At 34.3% G+C, this 19,272-nt stretch overlaps 1 long non-coding RNA gene across 1 annotated transcript; it reads left to right on the forward strand.

Moving 5' to 3' along the window:
- Positions 1-720: 720 nt before the first annotated feature.
- LOC149188986 (uncharacterized) lies at positions 721-1,396 on the forward strand. The gene is made up of 2 exons (XR_016256314.1): positions 721-1,001; positions 1,171-1,396. It is a non-coding gene; the product is annotated as an uncharacterized LOC149188986 (long non-coding RNA).
- The last annotated feature ends 17,876 nt before the right edge of the window (positions 1,397-19,272 follow it).

Here is a 19,272-nt window from a genome sequence, read left to right on the forward strand (position 1 = left end):
AACAGCGCCCAGTTTTTTTTAATGCATGAATGGTCTCAGACTTCATATGGAAAAAAATCGTGTGAGAGATACCACACCAATGCGAGAGATATTCTGTTCCTGTTAATGCTGAGGCGAATGCAGCTCTTTCGTTTGAAAAATGGAAGCTAATCTCCGTTCAAATGGTCATTTAAACTAAATATAAAAATGAACAATTGTCCATTCAACAAACGGTCTTTTAACTTTGTTATGTCTTCACCCGACATCCTAATGAGTTTTCTTCACATAATTCTTCAGAGTATTTGTAAAAGTCGAACGATATACCTCATAATTTCCGGTGAATTTGTAAAATCTTAAAACCTCAAACGATAAATGTAATGACCCCTCGAATTAAACTATGTGTAATTAAAAAAAAAAAAAAATTAATAAAACATATTCTATCCAACCATGCATGCATGCGGGACACAGCCATTTCAATGTTAATACAATTGCACGCAAACTCCAAAATAGAATTGGCTATGGATAAAAAAAATTGTCATTTATGTGTGTATTTGGGAAATATCCCACAGAGGACAGAGAGTATCTGTCCGATTTAATGCTTATATCGTTGCTCTTTACACCTGGCCTGGGCATTAACTTCGGCCGGCTTAATCACGTGATGAGGGGGTGGTCATTGAAACCTCTACTACCGCGCCCTCGGGCTCTTCCCTAGATCGACGGTGTGGAGCCATGGTAGCCCATCCTAGGGCGAGACTTGCTCGATACACAACTCAGTTAGTCGTGCCATTGATGTTTTCCAAAAGCATTGCTCTGGGCCCTGCTACAACTTCCTTCTCCCTTCTGGTGTCGAACACACACAGGACTTCATGTGGATGATGAATGGCTATGGCCCTGAAGCTTTGCCAAGCTCGAGATCGGCTTGGACCTGTTCTTTTCTAAACGGCGGCTGCCTTAAGGTAAATACTTCACTACGAGTAGCTGCCCAACTTCCGGGTCTCCTCCGACCAGAGCTCGGCTGACCGGTATGTATCCATGGTTTCTCTGCCATTTTTATTTGTTGCTTAATCGTCCTACTGCAAGTAATGAAGGGCTTCATACTGTGGAATGGACGGTGTCTATTTTTTTTTTTCCTTGAATTGTGATGGCCTTCTGGCCCAGCCCTTACGGATGCTTTATTTGCCTATTGCACAGAGGTTTGGCCGATTTTGGGCCTGGCAGGGTTGCCGAGCTCCAGTATGGTTTGGGAAATCCATCCCTCGTAAAGGTTTTTGAACAGTTAACTATATTTTTATGAGCCTCGAGCTCTCTTGTACATTCGCTGTCTGATTCATTGTTAAACAATGTCGTTCGGGTTAATTCCTTGGTGCATATTTTATAGCTTCCTACAGTTCTCAAGACTAGCCATGCACATTGTGTACATTCGCTGTGTGATTCATTGTTAAACAATGTCGTTCGGGTGAATTCCTTGGTGCATATTTTATAGCTTCCTACAGTTCTCAAGAGTAGCCATGCACATTGTGTTTTAAAGACTAGCCGTGCACATTATGTTTATTTATATGGTCCAGTTCATGCATTTATGCTTATATATGTATCAGTTTTTTGAACCACTGGTTTGGTCTTTACGACCTGAGTTCTGTGGACAAGGGTTGAGCGCTTTCCTTACAGCTCCTCACCATAATCCTTGATAATCTTAATGTATAAACCCTCGTCAAGGTTCCTGAGCTGTTAAATTATGATATTTTCAAGACTGTGACAGAGCATTTTATAACTGTGTTTATGTATAATGTGATTCTAAACATCCCTCAGTTTGCCAGCGGAGTTTTCATTTCATAATGTCTCTCATTTGTGCACGACATTTCATATTGTACGAATGCATGGCTTAAAACTAGCTGCATGAAGATAAAGGGTTTATGCTTCACAGGTTTATGTTTTTGTTTGTCAGTGATTACATGTCTGGCTCCTCACACTATGAGATTTCGTTCATATCACCTACAGGATTATCACCTGAGTTTGTCTTCAGACTGGGTTATGCTCTTATACATTCTCCCTGTTTTACTCGTTCCCATATGGGCCGAGATTTGCGGGTTTACCTTGCTATCGTTTTGCATGCATACTTGGGTGTTCACCTTGTTGTCTTATAAATCTTATCTGTATGTTAGCAAGAGCAACTAAACTCAATCACTAAACTCAATCTTGAAAATAGCTCATACTCAAGTAAATAATATGTTTACCATCACTTACATCTCATCATAATTTAAGCAAGTATTTGCATAAAAATAATAGAAATAACATGTAAATAAATATGTTTAGATTTACTTACTTCCCTCTTTTAGTAAATAATATATTTACCATCAATTACATCTCATCATAATTTAAGTAAGTATTTGCATAAAAGTAATAGGAATAACATGTAAATAAATATGTTTAAAGAGACCTACTTTCCACTTTTATGTATGTTTTCCTCAATATTTAGAGTAAAAATGTAAATGTGTAAACTTACTACCCACTAAAATTTATGCATGTCCTTGTTCATGAGTAAGTAATTAATTTATTTATTTTATGCCAAAATAATAGTATAAGATTTCGTTTGACTATTAAACATAATTTATAACTTAGGTGGAAACTCCATTGCCATGCAATACTTGTTTTTATTAGTAGCTAATTGAATTTTGTTACTTTTAATCAGTGTTATTTTAACATTGAAATATTTTATTATAATTAGTATTAACATATTTATTATTTTTTCCAAATATATATATATATATATAAATAAATAATAATTTTTTATTTGATTTTTACCGTTAATTTATAACCTAAGTTGTTAAAACTAACCTACACTAGTTTTTATTTTATGGAAAAATTTTTATATTTTTATTTTTTAATATCAGACTCGAGTGATGAAAAAGTTACTTTGAATGCATGATAGGCCTAAAGTTGAGTTTTGTTTTTTTTTTATTCCAAAATATCACTAACATAATGGGAGCATTGATAATTTTTATCGAATTATTATGGTAAGCATTAACATAATTATTATAATTAATATTAACATAATTTTTATCTTTTATTTTTTCTTATTTTTTCAATACATATTTTATCTAGTAGCAGAGTAACATAATTTTTATCTTTTATTTTTTCCATATATATTTTCTCTAGTTCTAGAGTAATATAATTTATAACTTGAGTTGTAAGGACTAACCTGCACTGTAACAATGAATTTTTTATTAACATCTATTTTTTTAACCTGGGCGGACTCGAGTGATAAAAAATTATTATGGAATGCATGATGGACTCCAGTGATCAAAAATTATTATCGAATGCATGATAGATATGAACGCATGATTGAAAACACTTTCTTTTACTGCACATTATAAATCCACGATTGGTTGGTAGACGTAAAGCAGTCCTATCAGCGATGAAGCTGCTATGGACGATATGCGCTCTGATTTTAATAAGTGCGATTTCGATGTCATTACAATTCGAGGTTCCCAGTCACGACTGTGTGGTTCATGCTTTAATTTATTTTGTGGTTCATGCTTTAATTTATTTTTCATGGTGTGCATATTGGACGTACCTAGAGGAGACCGTTGAACAAAATAATTACAGTAGGGGGACCGCTATGGTGGTGGAGAAAAACATTGAGCACAGTTTTTCAGGGGAATCGAAGAGGTGCATTTTCTGTCTCGATGACTTTGAAAACAGGGAGCGTGTTGCATTTCTGTTGCCTTGCTTGCATTATTTTCACGCACAATGCATTGGCCCCTGGATTCTATCTCATTCCACTTGCCCTATCTGTACCAAGCCCATATTGAAAGCGGTGGATGATAAGTCTGGCAGAAGATATATACTCATGTAACATTCATTACTGTGCATCAAGTGGGCAGCGGTGCATGAGACTGTCATAGTATGTAAGTTGCATGAACCAAAATTTGTTAAAGTTGTAATTTTAAATTGTGAAGTCTATAAAATTTTGTTTCATCTATAGTAGTTTGTTAGAATGTTAAATTTAAGTGGTAAAGATTTTGAGAATATTTAAAGAATGTCTATACTCTTGCATATAAACTTTTGGTTGATTGGAATTTTATTTGTTTGAATGTGCTTTAACTTGTTTAGCAGTATTTAGACGAGTTTTATTCTATAGTTGATGTTATAGTTTCCAAATTCTGGGGAATTGGTAAAAAAATTGAATATTCGTGAGTTCGATTTGCTGAATTATTTGTATCAATTCGTGAGTTCGATTTGCTGAATTATTTGTATCAATTTGTTTTACAGTACATAAGGATAATATGGGTTAGATATTTCAAAGTTGTACATAAGTATATGGGTTAGATATGTCAAAGTTTTACATAAGTATAATATGGGTTAGATATTTCAAAGTTGTTTTAACTGATTTAATGAGATTTTTCTCGTTTAAATCTTAAAAACATATTTTTGGATTGCAGTTTATATTCCAAACCATTTAGAGGAAGCCCCACAAGCCAAAGCCAAAGCCAAAGCCAGAGACATCTATATTTAGATTATAAATAGATTTAATAGATTTTCTAATTAATTTTTTTTATTAAAAAATTTAAAATGTATTTTATTGTAATTCTAATTCTAATTCAAATTTGGTAACTATGGTTAATGTTATGTGAAACCTGAGTAACAGCGCGGGGTTTTCTTTTTTAATGCATGAATGGTCTGAGACTTCATATGGCAAAAAATAGTGTGAGAGACATTCTGTTCCTGTTAATACTGAAGCGAATGCAGCTCTTTCGTTTGAAAAATGGAAGCTAATGTCCGTTCAAATGGTCACTTAAACTAAATATAAAAATGAACAATTGTCCATTTAACAAACGGTTTTTTAACTTTCTTATGTCTTCACCCGACATCCTAATGAGTTTTCTCACATAATTCTGCACAGAGTACTTGTAAAAGTCGAACGATATACCTCATAATTTCCGGTGAATTTTAAAACCTCAAACGATAAACCACATAATTTGAAACAAGTTGAGATCAATATATTTATTCATTTACGCTAAAATCAATATAACGATTCACCATTGAAATCAATATTTATTTTTATTTATTTACCAGGAAATTGATACCCTTATTTATTTATTTGTAAATCAATATATTTATTTACCAGGAAATTGAAACTTTTATTTATTTATTTATTTGTAAATCAATAAATTTATTTATGATGAGTTTTTATCTTGAATAATTTTAAATTTTAATTTAATTATCAATTAATTACTAGTAGTTGTAGTATATGTTATAAAAGGAAAGTTTTAGAGAGTTTAGGAAAGAGTGATATAGAAAATAGAAATAATTTTTTATAGAATTTTATTTATTTATCAATGTTTTTGTGTGGGAAATTTTGAAATTTAAATTTTAGAGAACCTCATGCACTCAAATTTTAGACTATTAAAAAAATTAAAATTATTTAAAACAAATATTATAAAAAAAAAATTAAATTAATTATAATTATAAAAATATCTTTTATAATATTTTATTAAAAAAATAAATTTTAAAAGACATATATATTATATAATTATAATGTTAATAATAAAATTTTATAATCATAACAATTATAAATTAAAAAGAAAAATAATGAAATTGGTATTTAGGGTTAAGTTTTTGAGCAATTTTAACTAAATAAAAAGAATGGTTTATTTCTAATATACTTTACCCAAATTAGTGTTGTTTTGATATATCGAAATAAGTGAAGTGTGATGCTTCTAGTTTATAGTTACTAAAGTCTTTGTTGTACAATGTTGTGTATAGTAAGAATATTTGGTAGCATAACAGCACGAAATGTAGTAATGGTCAAAGGAATGGCCACAACTAAAAGAACAAACATTTTTATTGCACTACCTAATTGTGTAAAGCAGAATACACAAGTTGAATCATGGCAAAGTTATTTGAATTGCATCACTGTGGATAAATTTAGAACTCACCAAACATTAAACATTTTTTTCGTAACAGAAACAACATTGATGGATCTGCAACGTGTTTTATTTTAGTTTCTATGTAATAAGTAGGGATTAACTCTAGAAGATTAAATGACCACAGTGAGGGGTTGCGATTTTGCAATATGTTGAGCTACAACTCATACTTTTCATCGAATCGGCATTTCAAATTTTAGCCTAAACCCATGCTCATATATTGTACACCCCATGCTGAAATGTTTTGGAGGTCGACATGGCCACAATAAACATTTCTTTCTCTAATAGTGAGTACAAATCTACAGAGCCTAGAAACCATATAATTAGTTGGGTGACTGCCAAAACAATCTCTAGTGACAATAGATGTAATTTCGCATAATGTGTCATTATTAGATAACAAAAATTATTCAAACATTTTCTAGTGTATACATTTAGAAAATATAAATTTACACTTGAAACTCAGAAAAAGATTATATATTTGCATAATGTATGATTAGATCAAAAAAATGTTCATACATTTTTCAGTGGGTACATTCACAAAAAATAAGTTTGCTCCTGAAATTAAAAGGAGATGAGATATTGACACTCAATGTTAATCAATGACAATATCCTTAACAAACATTATACCTTAATCAACACTATACGAAAGGGGCATAAGAATCAAATAAATTCAAGCAATGAAAGAATCAAATATTTTATAACTGAAAATTTTCATTGATGTCGCATAGCTTAATTAGCCTTACGAACAAGTATATTACACCCAAGTATGTCACATCTAAACTTTTCAACCATCATTCAAAGTACAGAGGACATGCCATTCATGCTTTTGCTACTGTTCACTTTGCAAGAAGGGAATGGATGCAATGGTGTGTAACTTTTGTTGTGTTTGTTAGAGATTATTGATGTAGATGCACCAAAAGGATATCCTAAACTAACATAGCCCACAACCTGTGGAACTTGGTGAATAGTGGAACATGCAATAGCCGACCTGCAAAAGAAATATGTCTCATTGCTATAGTACAATACTCTATTCATAGCAACAATGGTAATATTACTAAAGATAATTGTCGTGTGAATACTAATGAGTCTTCAGATTGGAATTGTAACATGGAAAGCTACTCTCTTGTTTCTCTAATGTGCCTAGACAAGGTAAAATGTAATAGTTTATAGAGGATATGGAAGTGCATTTGATCATCCAAATGGAGCGACTTCTATGATTTTTAGTGCATATGGCAGGGTATATGATCATTGAATGGAGCAGTTACTATACCATATGGTGTTGTTTTCACTCTTTAATTTTTAGGTCATACTCTTTATGTTAGCATCTCTTCAACAACAATTTCTTGTTTGAAAGCAGACCTCATTTAATATAAATGCATACTTAAACAACATCATTGCACTTATGATTTATTTGTCAATACCAATTAGTTCTATAAGCTCTTAGGTTAATGTTACAACTCATACTTTTCATCGGAGAAACATCCCCAATTTTAGCATAAACCCATGGCCATTAAGTGTCCATCCCATGTTGAAACTCTTTGTATGCCAGAATGTCGAGGAAGAATGTTTATTTGTTTAATAGTGAGTACAAATCAACAGAGCCTACACACCATATAATTAGTTGGATAATGCCAAAAAGAATATGTAATGACAATAGATGTAAGTGTGCATACTGTGTAATTATTAGATGACCAAAATTATTCAAAGATTTTCCAATGTGTACATTTAGAAACTATAAGTTTATAGTTGAAATTGAGAAAAAAACGAGATATTTTCATAATGTATAATTAGGTCAGAAAAAATTATTCAAACATTTTGTACACACTTTCCACTGGGAACATTCACAAAATATAAGTTTACTCTTGAAATTAAAAAGAAGATGAGATATTGACACTTAATGGTAATCAGTAACAATATCCTTAACTAGCATTGTATCTTAATCAACACTATACCAAAGGGGCACAAGAATCAAATCAATTCAAGCAGTGAAAGAATCAAATATTTCATAAATGAACAATTTCATAGATGTCGCATAACCTAAGTAGCCTCACCAAGAACTATACTACACTCAAGTATGTCACATCTAAACCTTTCAAACATCATTCGAAGTAGAGAAGACATTCCATTCTTGCATTTGTTAGTGTTCACTTTGCAAGAAGGGAATGGATGCAATATTGCCATTGACTTTAGAGACTGGAAAGTAGCTTTTGTGGTTCCTGTGAGAGAGTATTGATGTAGTCGCATCAAAAGGATATTGTAAACTAATAGAGCCTGCAACTTATGGAACTTGGTGAATAGTGGAATGAGCAATAATCGACCTCCCAAATTATTTTCCCTCAAAATATGCAGATAAATGATTATAATTATAAATATGAAAGTCTACTCTAATAAATGATTATAATTAGCTCACCAGAGCATGTGTTATACTTAAAAGGTAGAGTGTTTGAAAATGGAGTTGTCTTGGTCATGACAATTTCAATACTTTTAATCATAAATGCAAGGGGAACGATGAAATATTAAACACCACTGAAGATGCATATTTCTAGATTGTGAGTCAGCTCAAACTACTCGCATTTTGTCACATTCATGTATGTAAATTATACGTTTGAGAAGAGATTTGATTTGAAGTAATACTTGTAAATTTCATTGGAGGCAGTACAATGCTATGTATGCATTTGGCATCGGTAGAAACCTTTTTTGTATGGTTTTCAATGCAATTTCTTGTGCTTCTATTTCTGCACAATAACTTTAGATATTTGATATTTGTGAGTCCATAGGTCCTACTCCAAAAGATAGAGAATTTCATAAGAAAGTAGTTATCAAATATAATAACAATGTAAAATATGCAACCATGCATTAATAATGAGTGAATCTGAAAATTGATAATAGATAGATAAGGTATATTATAAAAATAGAAAGAGCTTATTTATTATGTGAAACCTTTTGGAGATCTTAATGTATTCATTGGAAAAGCTCATCTTGTGGAGGCATTGAATGGAGGAGTTCTTCTGCATGTTTTCCTCGTGCAATAATTTTGTTGTCTTGCATTTTCATGTAACAATCAAAAGTGAATGTGGGGCAAATGTGAAGATCTTGTAGAGAAGGGACTCTTGATATTGATGTGAATGTAAGACCTTGATGTTCATTCTTCCCAATGTCTATTGTTTCTTTTGGCAATGTCATAGCTTGGGATTTATGTATAGTTAATTCCCAAACCATTTTGAGGGGCATTCACATACGCCCAATTATTTTTATTGGTGGAATAGGAAAGTGAGTAGGATTTCTTTCATGCCAAGGAGACCCAATGTATTTAGGAAAAGCTACAATGAAAAAGGCTAGAATTTATGGAGGTGAATTTGATTATTTATATAAGATGGATATAATATACCCAAGAAAACCATTGAAAATTTCAGCTAAAACCTAAGGTTTGAGATCAACATCATTTTTGGCCTGTGCATAGAAAGATGATTGGCTCTAATTGGTTGTCTTCTGAGGAAAGGGTTGAATTTGTGTTGTTGTCTTCTGTAATAGATCTTGCGATCAGAGTCTTTAAAGATTTTAACATTTGTTTATTATGTAGAAATGTTTGAGCATTTGTTGGGAATAAATGCATGGAATCACGGAAAGAATGTATTTCATCTTCGGACAAGAAGGAGTGTGTTCGTGACATTAGAAGTTTATAGTCTTCAGGTGTTGGCTTTGCATTTCTAATGTTTTGGAGGATGTTTCTGAAAGTAATTTGTTTGATGTTGTTTCTTTCTTTATGGAATATCGTGTCTAGTGTAATGATTGTTTTGAACATGTGTCATAATGCACTTCCATGTGAAGTGCCTACATATAGTGGTATGTCTTTAACGGGGAGTAGTTGGTCAATGTTTTCAACTAATATAATGGAATAACCACTAAAAGGAGTGTTTCTTTGTTGTGAAAATGCTTCTTAAAGACGTTCATTTTTTGTCTTAGAAGCTTTGACCCAATAAATTTCATTTCATCGATTAGTATGTATCAGTTGTGCTTAAGTTCTTATTGGAATGTTGCAATAGCATCTCCTTCTAAGGGCATGAGATCATTTATGGGAAGGTGGAGGGTAGCATGGATTTTTTATGCTTGTATGTTTAAGGTTGCAATGCCTATAGGGGCAAGCAACATGATCAATGAAGGCTTTGAGCCAACAAAGGTTGCGATCCTTTATCTGATGCAGTCTATAAGGTGGAATTTTCCTATTCTAGTAGTGCCTTCTATTATCATTCTTAAAGAAGGAAAAATGTCCATTTTTGCAAAATGATTGGAAATAATGCTGAGAGATATTGTTTACATTGGGGATAATGAGTTAAGGTTCGTTAAGTTATCCTTATGTGTTTGAATAATGTGGTGAACGGAGTGATTATTCTCAATGAATTGTATGTCTTTTTCTTGTAGATCCAATAGGATAATGGTATGAGTCCAGTTATGGTTGTCATGAAGTCCATGAAGGCCAAGCATGCCAAGGTCATTTATGTGGATTTCATTGGTAGGGTGAAATTAGGAGAGTAATTCCCATTAATTCAAATCCATGGTGTCTAGAGGATGGGACTCATGAGTAGTCAAGTTATCATTTACAATAGGTTTAAGATCAGATAGTGTGTAGTGGTGATGCCAAGGTTTGTATAAAGGATGAAAGCATGACTAGTTTGCAAAATCTCCTATATCCATAGAAATATCATGAAATGGTTTGTATAGCATAAGTTTAACTCGACAAAAGTTAGCGTAGGAGGGTTCAGTTGTCGATGGTATTGTAGAGTAAGGTGGTATGACACGAATAATGGCTTTTTCAGGTTTAGCTTTCCATTTGTTTATTTTTCGATGAGGATCATATGACCAAGGTCTTGATAGCTCTATAAGTGATCTAGATTGCAAGGGAGATGAGAGTTTGATGGATGCATTTATGATGTGTCAGATGGAGAAGGGTGGTGTTGTTTTGCGAAAGGCACATATGGCAAATTTCTTGTGCTACAATGTCACAATCAATAAGGGTTTCTACAAGGAATTTTCAAATTACAGAGGTTGCATGATCATCATTAGCTAAAGCGAGAAAAATTCTACATAACATGTAGTGGAAGCTTTCTAACTTTTTTTCTTATTTAGATGCATATTTGGCGATGTGTTTCTAAATGGCATGGAGTGAGAATACTGGTTGGCAATCGACATTTGCACGCTAAATAGAGAGGATGGTAGGGTTATGACTATTTAATCAATCATCGTTGTGATTGGGGGTGTATGTCTTTTTTCCATTAGAGTCAATGAATAAGAATGAGGTTGGTTTTAATTTCCAAGGTGCTTTATAACAACACTCAAATGTGGAGCTTTTCTTTCTTAGGAATGTGATTTGATTGAATTTTGTGTGTCATTCAATGAAATTATTGAGTTGTTCATAATCATTAAAAGGATCAAGTCTAAAAATATTTGGCATGGATAATAGGAAAGGTTCTTCTAAATTGGGCTAAAGAATGGGCTGGTTTGAAAGGGTAGAAAGGTGGTGGTTCCAAGTTGATATGTATATCTCGAATAAATGTTTATCATTATCAACTGCTTCTTTGTCATCCAATCGAGGCTCTCCATATTAGGTGTATTTCTTATCTAAATGAAACCATGGATGTGTGTAGACCATCTATGTTTGCATTCATACTTATGAAGGATGCCCTTTTGTTAGAGACTTTTTCATTGGACAAAGTTCGATGTTTATAAAATCATGAAAGTATTGTGTTAGAGTGTGAACTTGTACCAGTAGTCTTTTCTCTGCAAGTGATTTTCTAAGATAACATCATGAAATATTGTGAATCTATGGTACATATATAGTGATGTTAAATCGGGGTTAGAGATAATGTTATCATTCCTCCACTTTTGTTATTTTACAACATCATGAGGTTGACAGCTTGGAATGAATACATGAAGATCACACCATTTTATATCAGCAGCACTAAATGTGAGGAATAATATCAGATGGCCAAGCTAAGATATCATGTTTGTTAGCTCATTCTTATCTTTGTGCAAAAACTATCATGTGCCACGTAGGGAGCAAGTGAATCACATTACTTGTTCTGCTAGCTTCTCATCTAGAAATTTCTCTAGTCGAATGTTTAGATCATGTATAGATGTTGGGAAGTTATCTACGATGTTTTTATTTCCTGATTTTGATGGTGCATCATGAGATTGTATATGTAGTAGTGAAATATTGGGTGCCTGTAGAACCTGGCGTCGTGGTGACATATGATATGAAATGTGTATGCACGCAACTAAACTTCTTTCATTCTTGGTTTATTAGGCATTGCAACTCCTATGGGAAAAATGGGTGGGGAAATTGATAGAAAGAAGACCTTTTGTGTTGAATTCATTGATTAGAGATAGTCTGATTGGAGGCCATTCAATTGTAGTATCATAATGGTGGTTGTATGCTTATAAATACCATATTATTGCTTGGACTTTTGTATTTGTATTGGGAATAGTGGGTATAAATGATTATGTGTGGTGCGGGTATGTGTTGGTGGAATCTAGGGTGAGTTCAAATGTTGTTTGAGGTGATAGTTGGGTAAATGGATCTGTGGTATTGGAATCTCAAAGGGAAGGGGAGACATCGATGGGGAATGTTGGTAAGGATGCTAGTGCATTGTGGTTAATGTGAGCACTCTTATCGTAGGGGTCATTTCACAATTTGAATTCTAATGGGGAAAGAACATTGATGCAGGAAAAAATTTATTCTCCTGCAACTCAGCTCTGCTCTAAATAAATTAACACTTTTCTTTTTCTCTTATAATCATACACATAGATTTGTTAGGACTCTTTTATAGTAATAAGTAATCATTCATATTCATATGTCCTTGTATTCATGCATAAACACACAAAATCAATGCAAAACAATTAATGAATTCCTCTTCTCATTAATAAACACCATAACTGTACATACATAGTAAAAATCCTGATCTATTCTCCTCTAGCTTAATTCTACATTCATTTTGGCCATTAGTTTTCCCCTTAGGCTTACAATATTTGTAATAACACATACAAACAAAATAAATTTTCCTAGATCCACAAATCAATCATGTTTTGCAAGGTAGACTCGTTTTTTCCTTCTTGACAAAATATTGCCTATCCATAGATTTTCTAAATACTAAAAGCACCCCCAATATTTTCTAAGATTTTTAAACTTTTTCTTATCCTAAAAACTTGCTAATTTCTACCAATATTTTTTTCTCCTACAACCTCTCATGATTTATTTCCTAAATTTTCCATGCCTTAAAAGGCATATTTTCTTCTTAAAAAACTTATCTACTAAATCTTATTTATATCTATAGTTCTTTAAGAAATAAATAAATTAAAATTATTTACAATAAGGAAATAAAATTCCTTTTCCATGTTGAAACCTGGTTTGGAGCTTTGCATCCAAAAACCTTGATGACTTGGAATCTCTAATGCTCTTGCATCAGACTCCCAAGGTAGAAAAAATTTCATGACCTCTTGGTCATGTGTCATTAATTTCGGAATCCTCCAAGACCCCAAACTTTGTGCTGTAGTTGATCATCCATCTCATTATACGATTGTTCTTCTACACCTGGTTCTCGAATTCCACTATAATTCCACTCCATATTTTCTTATTGTAAGACATTTGTCTTCACCCTACTTCTACTCACCATTTCAAGTGAAACTTTTCTAGCCTAGAAAGTGATCAAAACAAAAGTATACAACAAAAATATATACTTTCAACCTCATCTCATGCTTGTAGAGTCATTTCTTGGATTCTTTTCTCTGCTTCAATCTATTGATTAAGCTTTGTTTCCATGCTACCAAAAAATATTCCTCCTTTGAATTTGTTGGATCCTCATTCACAATAACTTTTGCAACTTGTTCACCCTTGGTTTTTGTTTCACTTGTGTAAATTTGAAAATTGACAATCACTTCTTCCGCATTTGCATGCACACTATCAGTGCGAAGATGAAAAGATGTCTCTTCCTTTGGCTCATCATTCCTTGAGCATCCCATTCAAGTATTTCTCCTCCTCTCTGCTGAGAACAAAATTTGAACTTTGTTCTCCTCTATCTTCCTCTTTCTTCATGAAATTTTCAAAAGATTGTCCATCATTTGCAATAACACCTACAACCATAAATGAATCATCAGAAGAAAAAAAAACGTAAGGCTTTGTAACCTTATTTCATGTCTCAAACATAAAATCTCCATCAACCTCATCACCATCCTCTTCAATGATTTCCCTTACTCAAGTTCACCATTGTGAACTGCTTCCTCACACTCGGTAGCTTTGATTTCTTCCTTCAACATGTGTCTCAAATTGTGTCTCTGCTTCTTGGCCCATAATATTTCAATAGGCCACTTAACCCCTTTCCTCAAGTTCCACCCACACCTTTGGTTCTCCTCATTTTTTTGTAGCAACTTTGTAAGCATATTCATTCATGATTTTATCTCAATTATTTCCCTCTCATATTCTTCATCACTCATTTTCCTTATGCCAACTTATTTGGCATATTTATGGCTTCCCTCTGAATTCTTCAAATGACTTCCTACATTCATCTTCATCTTCCCCTTTCGTGAGCTTCCCACTGCCCACTATGAAATGCAAATAACCTTTACAGTAATCGATCTCATGCCTACTACACATGCCTCACCAAGCTTCACACTTGTACTTGGTCTTTTGGCATTCCTAGTTCCCTCCTCTGGAACCCCTTTCGAGCACTCCTTTCTCTTTAAGTTTTTGCAGTCACTTTTCTTCCTCCATCACATTTGTGTTATCTATCAGAATTCCTTGCAAACATATTTTCTCAAATTCTCCTACTTTGATACCACTTGATCCAGGAAAAAATGACTTTTCCTACAACTCATCTCTGCTCTAAAAATTAGCACTTCCCTTTTTCTATTACAATCATACATACAAATTTTTCAGGAATCTTGTGCAGTAATAAATAATCTCACATTTAGATATCCTTGTATTCATGCATAAACACAAAAAATCAAAGGGAAACAATTAATGAATTCATCTTCTCATTAATAAACACCAGAACTGTACATACGTAATAAAAATCAAGATCTATTCTCCTCTAGCTTAATTCTACATTCATTTTGGCCTTTAGTTTTCCCGTTAGGCTTACAATATTTATAATAACATATACAAACAAATTAAATTTTCCTAGATCCATAAATCAATCCACAAATCACTCATGCTTTTCAAGGTAGAAACACTTTTTCCTTATTGACAAAATCTTTCCTATCCATAGATTTTTGAAATCCTAAAAGAACCTCCAATAGTTTCTAAGATTTTTAAACTTTTGCTAATCCTAACAACTTTCTAATTGCTACCAATATATTTTTCTCCTACAAACTCTCATGATTTATTTCCTAAATTTTCCATGCCTTAAAAGGCAGATTTTCTTCTCAAAATTCTTATCTACTAAATCTTATCTCTATGTGTAGTTCTTTAAGAAATAAAGAAATTAAATTATTTGCAATAAGGAAATACAATTCCTTTTCTGTATTAAAATATGGTTTGGAGCTTTGTCTCCAAAAATCTTGATGACTTGGAAACTCTAATGCTCCTGCATCAAAAACGATGTCTACTTATAATGCAATCATAAGCATGATTGTCATTTCTATGACGGTAACCACTAGAATGTCCTAGCCCTCAACCACCATGGAAACATTTTGGTTATTCTTGTAATGTTGGGAAGCAGATTATGTGGCTAGTGCATTTATATTGGCCACCTCATGCATGCGTTACTTGTAGTATTGGGTTTACTCTAGCTATGAGAATGTCTTCAATCTATGAAAGAAAATATAGGACAAGTGGTTCAGGATTAGGGTCCATGTTGTTTGACAATGAGAAACAGTGGTCATTTGTTTTGTTAACACTCAGGTTGTCCCAAAGCTCCTTAAGGGATACGACCGAGGTAACCACAAACCAATCTTTGGACTGCATGTTCTAGCCCACCTACACTCAGAGAGGGCTCTCTCTTAATGATTTAGCTTTGTTGATGATGATTTTAGGCTAGTTATTGAGTTCAAGGGGTTTTGTTTAAGTTTTGGTGGGATGTTTGATGTTTTCAAGTAGGGAGGCACGCATAGTGTGAGAGGTTCAAACCATTGGGCATGGAGTCGTGGAGTAGGGCTGCTGGTGCATTTTCTTGGTCACAAGAGGAATATAGAGCAGGATAGCTACTCATGAAACAATCATTCGGTTTAAAAGGATGAAACGAAGGCTAAGGAATGAAAGGAAACTAAGAATCTCTCATTCAGCTTAACAGAGGGAAGGCGAGTGAACTATATCTAGGAGCAGTCAAGAATTCCTAAATAACAGTCATACATGAATGAAACAGAGCAAATACGAGCCATGAGGAATTCATATTTATGCCTGAATCAGAAGAAAACATATAGAAGTCACAGAAACTGAGCATAGAGTGCAGCCACACAAATTCTAAGCTAATCTTTGTTTCTGTAACTTAGATGGTGATATATGTATGATATAAACATATATGAATTTAAAACAGAGAAGAAACACTTATTCGGCCATGTAGCAGCACAAGAATTCTATATTTCACTCTTCAGCCATTAATAACACAACTGACAATCCATCCTCCAAACTTTTCAGCAGTCTTTGATTATAGAAATTCTCAAAACATACAGTGCGAGTCCAGCATGAGGATTATCAACCAACCAACCCTTTAAACAATGAATTAGGGTGGTTTATATAGGGAAAATATCTAGAAATATCTATTACAGCAGACCTTAAACAGGTCTGAGGGAAATGCGTTTTTTAACCTAATCTTGCCCTGAAATAAATGCAAGAAAATATCTTTGAGCTGCGCTGGAGGCAGCTGTGTCAAAATGAGTTAATATGGTGTCCTTATGGCTTTGTGTTGTTCATTTAGCCATAATTGTGCTTTGGGCTTTGATCCCCTGCTCTTGAGTGGTTTTGATGTGCATTAACTGTGATCTGAGAGCCTTTAAATGGCTTCTCCGCTTTCTTGGACTTTGCTTGGGGGCTTTTAATGTTCACCTGCTTCGATCTAATACTCTTTGTCGCTTCACTAATACTCTTTAATTTAATCGAGGCTTCATCTTTCCTCTGATACTCTTTAACACTTGAATCGGGCCACTTTCTCTCGATCTGATATGCTTGGAACTGTCAAATCGCCCCTTTTCTGCCCTTTCAAGGCAAAAATGGCTGCTGCAAATGATTTCCGTGGCCTCTGGAATGCCACCAGCGCTGGCCGATTCGAATACGAACATAAATGAAGAAATCCTATCAAAACTCCGAATTTTTGGGCCTGCTGGTAGCTGAGCGATATGAAGCCTTCCATTTTGGTCATTTTTTCTTAGCGAAAACTGCCTCAGTTTTTCATTCTGGGCTCTCTTTGCTGCGATTTTCGCCCTTTGCGCCTTCTTTCAGTGATGAGGTCAGCATGATGTCAGTATGACGCCAGCAGTGGGTCCTAGTACGGCAGTGACGTGGCAAGGTGATGTGGCAGGGTGACATGGCAGTTCGGCAGGGATTAAATCGGCGATCGGCAATTGGCGAGGACAAGGGGTGATGGCTTTTATATGTGCGAGGCAATGGGAGCAATCGCCGATATCAGACAAAGCGATAAGGTATGCGGTTGTGCGAAAAATGGGAAATATTTGCTGACATGCCATCTTATTGAGGTAAAATGAGTTTAGCGGCAAAACTTAAGTTTTGCAATATAACCAAGTTTTACGGGGAAGTGGAGGCATATATGGATAAATGATGTGATTGCAAAAATGAGTGGATCGCAATGCGATATGCTTTCAGGTGCAACATCAATATCGCGTCGGCGGATGAGAGGGGGGATATATATACAGATACAGAACCTTGCGACTGTCGATTGCGAAATTGCAATCGGCGAAATGATATCGGGGAGTTATAAAAGGGGACCGATGAATGAATGCTACAACCTCTGACAGCGATATCGCATCGGAGGGGAGGAAGGGTTCTTGAGGCCTCAGAAGGGGTCTGATAACCAAAAAAGAGGGATTTCATGCCTTGGAAGGAGTCCAAAGACACTTTGAGGGAGTTTGAGAAGCAAAACTGAGGGTTCTTAATAATTTTTCAAGCAAACTTAGTAATTCCCAAGCATATTTATGGTTATATTTCAACCAGAGGAAGGGATAAGTATATAGGGGAGTTATTAACATAGTTTTAGTAGGGGGAGGGGAGATAGATAGGGAGTTACATAATAAAGTTATTAGTTAATATGAAATGTGATGAGAGAGCGCTAAGTATGTAAATCTTAGGCTATTAAGGGGGAAAATGACTCATAGAGGAAGTATGAACATTCCTTGAGTAAAGTAGATCTTTACCAAGGCAAATGGTATGGAAAATGATGAAACTAAGAGGTATCAAGCAGATCTTGACCTCTTTAGGGAAATTAGTGAGTGATTTGGGGAAAGAGGAAGAAGGGGAAGTTAGACATGCCTCGCTTGAAGTCCTTCAAATGAAAAACTGCCTCAAACTTGTGATATGAATAGATATGACACTTGAAAAGATGAAATGGATCACAAGCCATGATTCTGCAACCACAAAACTACCTACCCGGCCTACTCACCTAGCATTTTCTCTTCTTTTGGTTTGGGTGCACTTGAACTAGCATACCCAACTTTTCATTCTTTTCTTCTTGTTGTCCTCCTATCTACATCTACACTTATTTCATCCAGGGGCTCAGATTAAGCTGTTGAGCACCCTTGTTTCTCTACCTATCTACAAATCTGCCAAGATTAAGCTGTTTGGACAAATAATGATTCTCTATATTCTACAATAGGAAATTGAAACCTAGGGAGACCAAGATTAAGTTGTTTGGTCCTCCCTTAACTGAAAACTCATCAAAAATGGAACATAGCAGTGGCACTTAGACTAGCACACTCTCAGGGACACTTCTTTGGCCTCTGTAGCAAATATGGAACGTTGCAGCATGCAAAGTATGACATATTTGGCATGTAAAAATGTCGATCATGAAAGATGAATCCCTACTGCAGCAGGAAGCTAACAGTGGCTCTACTTGGGGATAGCTTTTCCTTGTGAAAAGCCAAGAACAGCAGGTTAGACTGCCTTGATCTTCTATTGTTGTTGTGGACTAGAAACACTTCTTTGTGTTGACTGTTAGATAATTGAAACTTTGGAATAAGAACAGCACTTTCCCTCAACTGAATCATTGTGATATGAAGCACTGCCTGCTTTCTTCTGCGTGCTTGATATTACATACACTTTTGCTTGAGAACTGCCTTTTGAAAAAAAACACAAAAAGGGAACAAACTGGAGCAACTCCTCTTAATTTTGTCTTTGAACAGGCTGTAGATGTAACACTAAAAACGCTCCTCT

This window comes from Pinus tabuliformis, chromosome 3_1 (genome assembly GCF_031772625.1).
Source record: "Pinus tabuliformis cultivar Carrire ecotype Pingquan chromosome 3_1, CPIR1, whole genome shotgun sequence".
Taxonomy (NCBI): Eukaryota; Viridiplantae; Streptophyta; class Pinopsida; order Pinales; family Pinaceae; genus Pinus; species Pinus tabuliformis.